This window comes from Cygnus atratus, chromosome 18 (genome assembly GCF_013377495.2).
Source record: "Cygnus atratus isolate AKBS03 ecotype Queensland, Australia chromosome 18, CAtr_DNAZoo_HiC_assembly, whole genome shotgun sequence".
NCBI classification, from domain to species: Eukaryota; Metazoa; Chordata; class Aves; order Anseriformes; family Anatidae; genus Cygnus; species Cygnus atratus.
The window spans coordinates 7,546,022-7,559,539 of NC_066379.1; the positions used below are offsets into that span (position 1 = coordinate 7,546,022).

The 13,518-nt window shown below is 39.8% G+C and overlaps 1 protein-coding gene and 1 long non-coding RNA gene across 4 annotated transcripts in view; one reads left to right on the forward strand and one right to left on the reverse strand.

Moving 5' to 3' along the window:
* Positions 1 to 13,518, forward strand: part of TOM1L1 (target of myb1 like 1 membrane trafficking protein) — a 521,826-nt gene that overhangs the window by 201,737 nt on the left and 306,571 nt on the right. The window lies entirely within an intron of this gene.
* Positions 9,589 to 10,546, reverse strand: LOC118253896 (uncharacterized). Its single transcript, XR_004780559.2, has 2 exons — positions 10,389 to 10,546; positions 9,589 to 10,293 (listed from the first exon to the last, which is right to left on the reverse strand). It is a non-coding gene; the product is annotated as an uncharacterized LOC118253896 (long non-coding RNA).

A 13,518-nucleotide genomic window follows, 5' to 3' on the forward strand; every position in this document is an offset into this window, starting at 1 on the left:
TTTGTTTTCTTGGCAAAATGACAATTATCTCATTTGAATTTGCTTCTGTGTTTAGATTTCAAGGAGCATCTGGAGGTCGCAAACAGAGCTCACGTTCGTTTCAGCTGCGCTTATAGATCAGAGCCACTGTCAGGCTATGCTGAGCATTACCTGCGCCCTTCAAGTCTCCGATCTTGTTACCCTCTGCCGCATGTGTCACTGTCTAGAAGAATAGCTCTGCTGCTTTCAAGAGTGTTACACCTGTGGGCTGTAGAGAGAGACCCAGCACTTTTATAATAGCTTTTAGAAAAGCAAGCCACACATCCCCTTAGAGTTTGAGTCACCATATTTCACCTTGTGATGTGGCTGATTCTAGGGTTTTCAACTCTGTCAAGCTCTTGCTGAGGGCAGAACAATGAAGGCTGCTGGGTGGTAGGAGCGTGGGAGCTGGGTAACAGCATGTTGCTGTCGCCATCCTTTCTATAGAAGCATTTTGCTATTCATAACCTCAGCAGTATGGCCATCCACCACCATGGAAATGGAATGCTGGAAGCAGTGTCAGGGCTTATGAAGTGCACAAAAGTTAGCCCTGATGAATCACTTTCTACTCCAGTTCTATTTATTTATTCATTCATCTCCTCTCTGTTCATGGTGTAGATGGTGGTTTGACATCTGAGCCATCTACTTGCTTAGGCTCTGGCAAAGTTTGGGGTCTCAGGTTTTAGAGACTTCAGCTTGCTGTGGTGAAATACTGATGAGATGAAAATATCAATGCAGTTTATGCAGGAATCTAATCTACTAATGCCCCAAATAGAGTAAGGTTGTTGTACTTACGAAAATGGTACTTTGCTGAGTTTCTTTAAATGAATTTAGTACAATTAACACATTTACTTTTTAAGTTGTAATACTGCCAGTTTGAGGCTCTGACTTCTTCAGGTATCAACTTTAGCAAAATCTCTTTTACTGCTTGCTCTAAGTAAATATTTGTTGTTAAAACACATATCATTATTTACAACTTGAAAGGTATTTGTTGTAGAAAAGTTAAGGGTTTTTGAGGTTTCGGAATGTGTCCTGAAAAGTGGTGTAACCTTTGTGAACTCGGTCACCCTGACTCAGCTCCAAAGTAACTTGAAATCCACTAGAAAGACTGTCCTTGACTCCAGTAGGCTTTGGGACAAATTTTATATGCAGCCATTTAAGTCCATCTGAAGCTTGCAGGTTTCATAGTTTTAGATGTGAAATTTAACGTTCTTATTGATGAAGCTTTTTCTTCACCTCTTCTTTCTTACTCTTTTTAGATAGCATTTGCAAATTTTTATTTATTTGTGTTTTGCACTTTGTATATAATTGCAATGCCATTTTCTACAAGTACAGTTTACTGCCTTTTATTCTCATAGGATTGTTTTTTTTTTCCCTTTTGGACAGTAAAATAATTTATAAACCTTTTTAGAAAGTTTACACACATTATAACAACTCACACGTGAAATACAAATACCTTGAGTTAGGTGCTTAGGTACACTGAAACATTTACAACCACTCAATAGAGCTATTCAAATTTGTGCCAAGGTAGGGTTTTTTTCTTTCATATCCACAAAACTTACATCATGTTAAATAAAAGTGGCAAGTTTTATGCAGCTATCAGTGAGAATTTGTGTAACTGAAAGCAATTAAAAGCTGAGAGGATTCAATCTTAATGTTACTGGTTATTTTTAAAGGTACAGAATATTCATGACCATCACTCTGCTTTTAATTCAGAAGATGAACACTGATGTGTTGTCCGTGAATGGGGATAAAATGAAGGAGAACATGTATGCAAAAGTGAGTTCAGCCACTTCCCTTTATACTACTTGACAAGTTTCCTCAAAATTAGTACATCTATATTATTATTCACAGCCATGTATGAGACAGCTTAAAATCATGTTCAGATGATTTAAAGTTGTGTATTTTATATATTCTTACAAAGAAATAGATTACACAAAATGAGTTGGTATCTGCCTGAATCCAAACAACTTTTTTCAGCTAATGTAATAGCTAATTACATGAATTTTCACTAGTTCATGTAATAGGTGGTAAATTCACAATCTGAGCCTCATTTAAATATTCTTCCTTTGCTTCAGGTCTTACTTTAAATAGAAAAATTAAAAAATATGGCTCTTAGCCTTGCTTTGGTGAGCCTAAGCCACGATGGCTACTGTACAGTGACTGGGAGCCTAGGGCCAATCTGGGGGATCCCTCATGGACCCCATCAGAGGTAATTGTGTTAAGTGAGGAATCTCTGATTCACGATGCAGAACCATGAAATGAACGTGGAATCATGAACTCAGCCTCTGGCACCACTGCTTTTCACTCAAAGCCTGTGAAGGGCTCTGGAAATGTACCCACATCTCTCAGTAGTCTGAAGCAATCAATAAAATTAACCTAGGTTCTCTTTCATTAGGAAGTATTACCTGATCAGTATGCTTAATTTCAGAGCTGCAAGTATGCCTGCCAGCTGTGACAGCCACCAATCCCTGACATCCCAAGTGGGTCACACAAGGCAGCTGAGTAGATGTTTCAATACAGAGCGAAATGAATTAAGCCATTGCTGATTCCAAATTACCCTTGCTTTTAGTATTTACATTGGCCCAAGCCCCAGGACAAATTCATCGCACAATGCAAAATAGAGTGGAAGCTTCAAAGGTAAAGTTTGTTCTCTGCTCTGCATATTAAGATCTTGGTTTAAATTCTACCTTTTCCACAAGGTGTATGTTAAAATAAATAAAAATATAGCAGGTCTGATTCTCCTTTCGATAAGATAGATTTCACAATTCAAGCTTCCAATGCTTGCAATAACGGCTTTGCTGGCTCAAATTGCAGAGGAGAAAAGAAAAATCAAACCACAAAATACACTATTTAAAACTGGACAAGAAGTAGGCTAATGGCTCACAAGGTTGACCGAACCAACATAATAGCCCATAAAGCATTCTTTGATGTTATGTGCCAAGGACAGTCTTAGAATTTGTAGAAAATAAGATATGAAATGAAAAGCTCAGCCTGATCCAGACATAAATATACGGAGTGCTCTGAGAGTTTCCTTTATGTCCAGCAGATGTCAATGTGGTGATAAACTAAAGCACGCTGGGAATCAAAAACGAGCCCGTCTGCTCTCAGAGTAAAGATAGAGTTACAGTTTGCATCCCAAGCACCAGACTCAGCCATGCTCTCACAGCATGGTAGAGCACTCATTTAGTTTTTTGGGATTCTTTTCCAAAAATGGTTTTGTTTTTCTCCATACTGTCAACATTTATTTAAGCACGGTTTAAAATGTGTTATAACTTCTGTGATGTAGGACATAGCTTGGCATTTTGCTTCCCGTATGTTTTCATCTTCATTTCCTGCAAACATGATGGTCTTGTTTTTTCCCATGTGCACTATAGTTACTGTAGGCTGCGGTATCCATGTTTTCTCTAGCGCTGGGCAGACCTTCCCTCCGGCTTACCCTGGGAATTCCCTATTGTGATATTTGTTGTGTTACATGTGGTTTCAAATTATTTATATTTGAGTATATAGTTCACTGATATCAATTATGTAGGAAACGGGAACAATGGGCAGTAGTTAAATTTTTGTAGGTGGATAGATTGTTCTCTTAGTAGTAGTTCTATTTAGTTTTTAGTGTGGTTTGAATACTCCATTGATTTTCTGTAAGTTCATTATATTGTTTAGCTGGTTTTTTAGTCTACTGTACATGATGTTTGAGTATTGCTGTATTGATTTCCCAACAAGCCATTTTAGTTTCAAAATATTAATCACTCAAACTATAAGTACTCATACATAGGTTTTCTGTTTCATAAAATCATGCAATGATGATCAAGGAATAGGAAAACTTCCTGTGCGTCTTGCATTTTGTTTGGAAACATTTCTCTAGAGCAGTGGTTTGCAGTAGGCTTTCGATGAAAAAATAGAATCTGTCACAGAATTGATAAGGAAGTCATTATCTGGATAAGATACCATAATCATCTCTGTGATGATTCACTGAGCAGAGTACTCTGGTGAGGACAAGCCGTGAACGAAAGCTCAGAGCTGATGTACTGCAGACATCCAGCAGGTGCTGGCAATTGTCACCTACAAACAGGTTCACATGGATTTGGTAGGGGTGGCAGTTTTTCCTCTATCTGAATGCTTTGTGTCATCCTTTCCTGTATTAGTGGTAAGGCTTTACAAGAAGAAGAGGAATCAGGCATACTTCAGGATAAGTGTGTCTGTTTGGTGTGGATTACCACAAGGCTGTCTGAAGCGAAGTAAGCTTTGGTGTAATTACACAACTTTCAGTTCTTGCCTCAGACTGTCAGTAGTACTCCTCTGTGTGCCGAAAGCCTTATTCTCCAAAGTGAAAATAGGGCTACATGATGGCTCATTACAGAGTTTAAATGTAAACTCTAAGGCTTGTCTTTTTGAACACAAGTGGAGGACTCCTCCACTGGAACGCAGTTCAGGAGGAGCAGATGTGTCTCACAGTTTGTGATCTACTCTTACTAAAGTAAGCCTAAAAGTAATGACTCAGAATCTAAAGGAAAGGATATTTTTAGTCTCTGTCGCATCACATCTGAAGCTCCTTTCTTAGCAGTGCTGCTTAACTGAGGCCACTTGTTATCTCTGGGATTTCAGAGCCACGGCCGACTTTTTCCAGTGTTCCTCTCTCCCCCGGCTATTAGCCCCGTGCTTGGATTCTCCGGGGAATAACTGCTAATAAATAACGATAAAAGAAGGAGGAGACTTCCCTCCCATTTTTGTTTCCCTTACTCCTGACCTCTGTTTCCTTGGATGAGAAAGTGGTGATAAGCGCATAAAAGAACTGTTCTCTACTGTTGAATATTTCATACCAGTTTCTTGTCAAAAGATTGAGTTTTGCCACAGCTCTCTGACTTTACTTGTCAGGATGAACACACACACTGTTTTGGAAACGTAAATATGGATATTTGCTCTGTTTTCTGTGTCAGAGAACCCTCTGACTATGGTCTGTTCTGCGCCCCCCTTTTCCACAATAATTTGCAACCTGTAAGCAAAGAAGTTGGGTTTAAATTGCTGTTCAGTTCAGTTGAGTTGAGAACTTTTCACACCTGTATATGTAATGTTTGCATAAATTATTATAGTCAAAGACCAATGTTTGGCAAATCACACAAAAGCAACAAGATGACACAACATACTACAGAAGATACTCATATTAAAACGTGTCCTTCTTCCTGGCACTTGCTGTACGCTACTATTTGTGTATCTTGAGATTTTTAAAACCTGTACTGTACGGTTATGTTTTAGCATAGTATCATATCATAGTATCATACTTGCATTAAAACAGAGTTCTTGCATAATAGAGTTTCTCTGACACCAGCTATCATAAGGGACTAAAACAGGAGAAATTATATTACTCCATAATGTGAACACTAGACTTGATTTTAACAGCCTAATAAATACATTAGGCCTGCAACCTTCTGCATTCAGAGTTGCTCTAAAGCGATCTTTAAACACCATAGTGCATTTCATTTATTGGTTTTGTGATGACCTCAGCTGTTGTGTGTTCTTTGGGTTACCGACTGCAGAAATCTGAAAATGTTAATAGGAGCTACTTTCAATAGCAGTCTTTTTATTTCCTCCTTCAGCCAGTCTGCCAATTTTATTATTTTTTTTTTGCTTGTTCTCTGGTGACTTTGTGAGATGTATTTGGCTCGATTCGTGCCCAGTCATCAGTTGTATTTGTTTGTTTTAAATTTTCTGATGCCCTGCTGAAGGTTTTTATAAGCTACTTCTCTAGCCTTTTTCTTGGCCATTTGGAGTGAGTGGAAGCAATGTCCCCTGCTGCCAAAGGAGGCAAGTATTCAGCACACTCTAGCAGTGAGTAGGGTTACGTGAGGGTATAACCCCGAAGTTGGTCTGAGGGGCTTGAAGTGCTGCTCTTACTGAAGGAGAAGCCCTATATGCATCCCCAGCTTACGGAGCTCTAACTAAGCGTGCAGTCATTGGGGATTGCTAATTTTCCAATTATGTTTTCAAGAGGATAATGTGCTCTTCAGAAGAGGTCTTGAGATGGCACTCACAATCACTGTACCCAAGACAAAATGATAAGGAGTGGGAGGACTGGAGAGGCAGGGCAGGACACTGCACAGGCTGTGCAGGATCACGGCCAAAGAGGCTGTGGGCAGGGCAGGAGGGTAATCTTGCATAACCTTGCAGTTAAGGCTGTAACTTGCAGTCATCCTGATTCAGCGGGGGGTGTTGTTTTTTAAATCAAGTTGTGTGTTTGCAAATACCGTAAATCCCTTATTTTCAGAGGAATAAAAATGTCTTTTTTTTTTTTTTTTTTTGCATTGCTGAGTGCTCCCTGTGGGTGTTGCCAGTCCAGCAAAGCTCTCTCCATCCATGCCCCAGGATGTGGCCCCTGCCAGCAGAGAGCTAGACCTGTGCAGCAGTGCAGCCTTCACCAGGACGTGTCCCGCATGTTAGTGCACCATGTCATCTTGCGTAGAAGAGAAGTTACTTGCTTGTTTGCCCTCTGTTAGTCCTCAGCAGTTAACCATAGATTATTTTTTTTACCTAACAGCTATATGGAACCTGGGGGGCAATACCCACTGGGATCTGTCTGCTGACTTAGATCAAATTTCAGTTCCAAATATATTTACTGTCACTTCCTCTATATGGGACTTGTAAATCTTTTCATGTAGAAACAGTGTGGAACTAAAGGTCTAAACTTTCCCTTTGATGTCAGTAAGAACTTCACTTCTTACTTGGATTGAGCTATAATAATATACTTCCACTGAAAAGAAAAAGTTAATGGGTTGTTAGAAACTTTACAGGAATTTTTAAATTAAACTTTAAGTGAGCGTATTGTTAAGGTGTAGGTTGGGGAAACATACATAAATATATATATATGATGAAATCAAAAGTATAAGTCATCTAGATATTCCTATTTTTGTGCAACGGGCTTTCTAAATCAGCTATATATATGATTTAAATCGTAAATGAGCTAAGGATACCATATGGTTTCAGTATGCATCCAAACTAGCAGAATCTTTCCTGAGGAAATATTATTAAGGGCATTTTATTCTAGACTTACTGCAGTATTTCTTCCGAGTGAGAAATATATTCGGAGTTGCTCTTGAATATAGGCATGTTGTGCATTCTGTAATGGAAACAGATGTGTTGATCTCTTCCTTATATACAATACCCGTGGGGGAAAAAAAAATCTTTTAGGGTGTGGTAACTACTCTGGATCCTATTAATGCTTCCATCCTATATCTCATGTTGGGGTTTTAAAGGTAATCACTGAGAAGTGTGCGGGGAGAATATTTGTTCTCTTCTGATAAGTATATATATTATAATCACTACACCTGGTCAGATCCTTTTGCCTTGACATTTTTAAAGTTATTTCCAGAATCTTCCCCTATTTCAAGATATGTAGACCTTTATGCAGTGCCCTAATACTTTCTTGTGTATATAAATTTCATCAATGTTTTTATATATTGATCTTCATGGTTTGGTGCATGTAATGAGATTAGTCCTTCCTTACTGCAACTGCTTTGAAGAATGCAAGCTGATATAAATATGCTAGCTACAAGAGACACTACTGTGTTGTGCAATGCCAAGTGGGTTAATTTAATTCCTAAACTAATGTAGGCTCGTTGCGAAATATATTAACTGTAGATTTTCCAGAATACTGATTTCACATGACTATGGATTGATTAACATGTAATTGAGGAAAATAATAATTCTATGCATTAGAGCTCTGATACACTGTATCATATGCAGTGCTATCTCTAACAGCTTTTGCCATTTTTGTTCTACATTTTCTCCATTCCAAAGCAGCTGAATGTGCTTTCTTAAAAATGAGTATTTCAGTTGTTAGCTTTTCATAGTGCAACAGTAATGGGGGAAAAAAGGGAAAATAAGAACAGTAACTTCTACTTGTACAGCATCTTTCATCTAAGAGTTTCCAAAGACAAACATCAGTAATGAGATAAGTCTGGTGGTTTTATTTCTGACCTACATCAAGGCTATGTTTGCTTATATTTCTCTCAAGATAATTAGCTAACAGAGAATGGGTGGCTGGCCAGGAAGAGCTTGGGTGTTACCAGAAGTGCTGCTGGGTACTTAGGGAGCTTCTCTGATTTCCCCTCTTGTGAGAAAATGGTGTCCTACCCTGGAAGAGACCTTCTGAATGGAACATAAAATTGAGATTCTAACACATGTTAAGTCATTAAATATCTTACGGATTATTTTGTGAGAGCAAGGGTCCATCCCAGTTAATTCCATTTCAGCCTCTGATGTTCTTCCACAATTTAAGTGAATAAATATTCTGCCTTCCAGGCCTTAATTAATTTGTACTTGTTTAGTTCTGTTGTGAGGTATTGAAAAGCCTCTGATCTCATCTCAAAAATCTGCTGTGATTCCTGCCTCTGTGATGCAGCAAAGCTCATTCAAGTAGCAGAAAATTTGGAAATCTTTTGCTTGGTAGCATGATACTTCACAGCTCTGATTCTGCTCTTCTACCAACTTAAATCAGAATCTGCTCTCTAAAAGCAGTTGTTTTTTCCCTCATGCCAGTTTTAGATCGGTGTTTCAGATCTGACCCTGCGTTTTTCCAGTGGTGATGTTGATTTTCATGCAGACAAACCAAAACGCAGCAGCTTAACTGAACTGACACTGGCAAGTGCTCCAAGATAACGATGGTGTTTGAATACAGCACCGACACACACCCCCCTGCCATCCTCAGAGGTGGTGGGAAGAAACTCAACTCATGCTGATCAGACCTTTCCTCTGATGGGGTCCTAGCTAATGATGTTGTCATTACCAATAGAGTCCTTATTGATCCAGTTCGTCAGACTTCCACCAACTGTGTAAGAATAGCATTGTTCATATAAACAGTGTCACTAAAGCTTATTATAAGTTTGTGCACTTTCTGCAGTGATGCTGATCTTGTCTTACAGCTATCATGGTGCGGAGTGTTGTCTTGTTTGTCTTTTATTTCTCCTCTCCCTTCACCTTTTATGCTAAGGATATAAACTATGTAGGTTAAGAAGAAAATTTGTATGGCTTATGCGTACTAATGTCATCAGGAGATTCCAATCCACTAGCTGGGGGCTGTTGATTTAACTGCAATATAGGTAGAAAATACATGATTTGGTTCATATCAATTTGAGTAAAAATCTTGTGCAAAAAACAAAAACACATCTTTGCATTTGGAAAGAAGTTTAGCAATGGATTTGTCACTAAATTTCTGGTCTTTGTCTATTTGAGGGGAATGAATATAGCTGATATTTTTTCAGTCAATTACCACATCAAAACTATCTCTAAATACACTGAAGCTTCAACAACAGAGTTATCAGTACACTGTGGTGTGATTTATGGTGTGGATAGAATGCAGATACAGAGAATCCAAAAGAGAAATGGGGTTCCTTTGCACTTCTGAAATATGTACATCTGTTTCTGCTGTTGCATAGAAAAAGAAAAAGCGGTGCAATGTGAATTGGAAGAGAAGTATGACAGTCATTCTTGGGTTAAAGAAAGGGGAAAAAAACGTGTGTGAAATCATTTTGCTATCCCAAAAATGACAGGGAGGAACATTATGAGCAGGGTCTCATATTTCCCCAGTAACTAAATATTGCTTTGGCTTTATTGCTCAGTTGACTTACAGAGAATGGATTTGTGGTTAGAGGAAAGAGCTTTAAAATTGCAACTAGATTGCTTTTTTTTTCCAAAGATTTTTTTTTGATTTAAAATGTCTTGAAGCTTAATTCCATTTTTTAGAGGAGCTCTTTCTTCAGTCAGAATTTTACAAACATTTTTACAGCAACAAAAAGATATTAAATTACACACTGTTAATTTTGCTCTTCTTTTGCCACATATTTTTAAACGGAGCTCGAAGGCAAAGCTAATTAATGATAAGCACATACATAAAGTGAGTTCAGAAGTACAGAAATCCTGATGTCTCCTCAGGTTAAGAGACTTGAACATGATGAGCTAAACATAGACTGTTTCACTGAGAAATTTGGGTCTTAAATTCAGACCTTCCCCTTCGCCCTCCTTTCTTTCAAGTCATCTTGTTTAAGATAAATTGATTGACCAAGGTGGAGTTTTCCTGAGTGATTTGTGGTTTGAAACATCCAAGTACTTTCTGGTTCTCTCTTTTCATTTCCTTAAAGTCTGAGCTTTAAAGTGAATCCTTCCATCTCGGGGCAGGTGGAGAACAAACCCTTCTGATTTGAGAGCCCGGGAGATATGGTCTGAGCGAGTTATCAGTGGCTGTTGAAGAGATGGGCATGCCCCTGCTTTTACAGAAACCTAGTCCTGATTAATAGGAAAGAAAAAAAGAGAAATCAGTATGCAATTTTTTGAATACAAACTAAAGACTGAAATATAAAGATTGAAAAGGTTGTACTTACCCCTTCTTTTACATGTTTGTGATCCCTGGGCAGTGGATCTCTGCATTTTGGAGACCTTCATGCTGTTTGTAGATTCCTAGTGCGACAAGACTTGGAAGCTTTGAAAGAAACCTTGAAAATGCAGCTCTTTCACTGAAGGTAAATCCAGTTACCACTGAATATTTAATCTCATTGGTCAACCAGTGTATAGCATGATCTTTTGCAAGCTGTGCCATGTGACTTGAGTTGGGGATAATGGAAATTGAAAGCAACCACGAGCATTTCTCTGGGCTATGAATATGTTGCCTCTTGAAAAATGTGAATACGAATTCACATCTTCATCTTGGGTCCTTGTTCCTGTGCCAGCAAAACATTTGATATCACAATAGAAAAGAGTGCTTTATTTATTGTAATGTGCAGTTGGAATCATTTTACTTTTTTTTTGCCTCAACCAGTACGACCGTAACTTAAACTGACAGTGCTAAATGCTGTGGTAAATCTGAAAACAGTTCCTTTCTTGCTTGATAAATTAAACTGACCTAAAATAAGAATCCCATTCCAAAAATATGTCCAAAGTATTAATATAAATTTGTCCAAAATTCAGAAATGCAAAATACAAGGCCAAGTACAGTTTTCTTCTGCATCTAACTTCAGTGACACATCTTTCCAAGTAGGTTTCACTGGCATAATGAAAAAATCGGGATAATAAATCTTTTCTTTCAAACATGTTTGGCTGAGTATTGGAAAAGGTTGGCTGTGCTGTGCCAGGCTCTTGGAGGCTATGTGCTTCTGTAAGTGTAAAACTCGATTGCAGGTGCGTCTCTGACCCCCTCTGAAGAACGGCTGAGGGCACTGAGCATGTGTAGGCTGCACCCATGGACATCTGTTAGGGATTCCTCCAACTCTGGGTAAAATCTTTCAAGGAAATGCATAACACATTTTGGATTATAGAGGCTTAGCCAAGTTTTTCCTTATGTTATCCTCCTAAAGTTTTGACTTAAAAAGAATTCACCATGGAGAGGGATGCTGAAGTCCTACAGGGCAGGAAGTGCTCCTTGCATTTCTGTGGCTTTGCTTTTCATTAGGCAGCCCAGACTCGGTGTGCCTCAGACTGAGGTTTGCCTGCGGTCATGTCCAGCGCCTGCAGATGGCCCAGCGCAGTGCCTGCACCACGTGCACAAGTGAGGCTCCATGGCATAATGCAGAAGGCGAGGCTGACCAGCAGAGTGTCAGAGCAGCATGCTGCAACTCCCTAATACTGTATGAATGAGTCAAGGCTTGCTTGGAAAAGCCAGGAAAGAGAGTGATGAGCAAAAGGACATTACTGAGCAGCAAGAACCCCAGGTGATGTTGAACTTGAGCAATGAGCCCAGAGTCCTGGCTTGCAGACTAATGGGAGCTGTTCCTGCAGGGTAAGAATCAGATAGGAAAACAACGCTGCTTAAAGTATGCTTTTGTCATCCAGAAACACTTAAGCTGCATGAATAAAGTTGCATTCAGTTTGCCAGGGGCATGAATAACTCCACACACTGAAGAACAAGTGCCTAAGCTTGGATGATTACCATTGTCAAGATAGCAGGCACCCCTAACTATTTACAATGGAGTTCTACAGAACAAGAGAGGAAAACAATGTCCGTGGCTAGGAAGTGGGTCAGGCACACAGAAGAAAAAAAAAAAAACAACTGGAGAGCCCACAAGCTGCATCCCAGCAGCTCTGAATGTGGGGATGGAATCCGTGTAAGGACAAATGCCATTTTTCTTATCCTCAGCAAAATCTGGCAGACCTCCCAGGCTGCTTTAAAGGAAACTTGCCTTGTCCAGCAGCTTTAAGTACTGTGCATTAAATGCTGCAGCCTCTGCTTCAGGTTCCTAAAGCTTGATTTCTGACAGTAGAGAAGTGCTTTCTCCTGTTAAGCGGGGCAGGTCTCTGACCTGGGAAAATCCTTAATCCTGGCAGTGATGGTTCCTTTCAACTCCCTGGGTCAGGCTTAAAATAGTATTTCTGTGAAGAAGAGAGCTTGATGGATGAAAACAAGGCAGCTCGTCACTTCATTGTGCCTGGTGAGCTTTCACTGTGTTTTGTTTAAACCACAGAAAGGGACTGAACATAGAGCTGCCTGTCCCTGTAACATGGAGCACTGTAAAGGCTTGGCCTGATGCTGTGGAAATAAATAGGTGCGTGTATTTTGTGCTTCAGGTTATGTGTTATTTGTATGCAGACTTAGAGCACTCAGAGAATCAGGGTTTTCCCCCAGTTCAGCCAGGGAAAGAGCTGGGTAAGGCAAAGAAAACACAGAAATGGCCTTGTAGAAGTACAAATGGAGAACCATCCATCCGTCTGCTGCACCACCCCTCTAAACACCCCAAATGAGCACAAGTTAGGGTATTTTTTTCTGCTTTCTTCATGCTTCCTTGTCTTTTCCTCCCTGGGCAGATTTGATCGTGCCTCTCCTGAACATGGAAATGATGCCTGATGGTAGCGTGAGGCTTGGGTTTGGGTCCTCCTTGTACCCCAAGCTACCCATGCAATCCTGAGCAAGTCAGGGCTCAGTCTGTACCCAGTAACTGTGCAGAGCATCATGCTGCACCTGATGGGTCTTGTGGTAACATGAACACCCAAACAAGCCATCCATGGCTTGTGGCTCAGTTGTTCAGCTCAGAGCTGCCTGCAGATCCCTCTCACCAGCAGCTCTCCTCCTGCAAGCTGTGGCACAACCCCAGTGTCACTGCAGGCCGAGGTTTTGGGCTGAGGTCTCACCAAAAGCATTTGGTTTACCACCTCCTCTCTTGTAAGGCTGCTTCTGTTTGCAGTGGCTTGTGTGTTACCCTGAGCTATAGATCTTCATCTTACCACATGGCGGTTATACAGGTGCTTTAAGTGACAGCTCACTTTCCCATCTTCCCGCGTTTTCATTTTGTAATTGAAGAAAACTTATGATCCTATTTGCAAGTTGTTGTTTATTTGTGTTTTGTGTCGAGAAGTTATGGCCTTTTGATGGATGTGTTATGTACATGCTGACTGATTAAATATGACAGTAATGAAAATATATTCAATAATACGGGCTTGGGATGGCAGCCAAAGTGTTCATGAATACATCCAAGGAATGACAGAGGACGTGTGGGTAGGGACATACAGGTTAAGCTGTGCCCT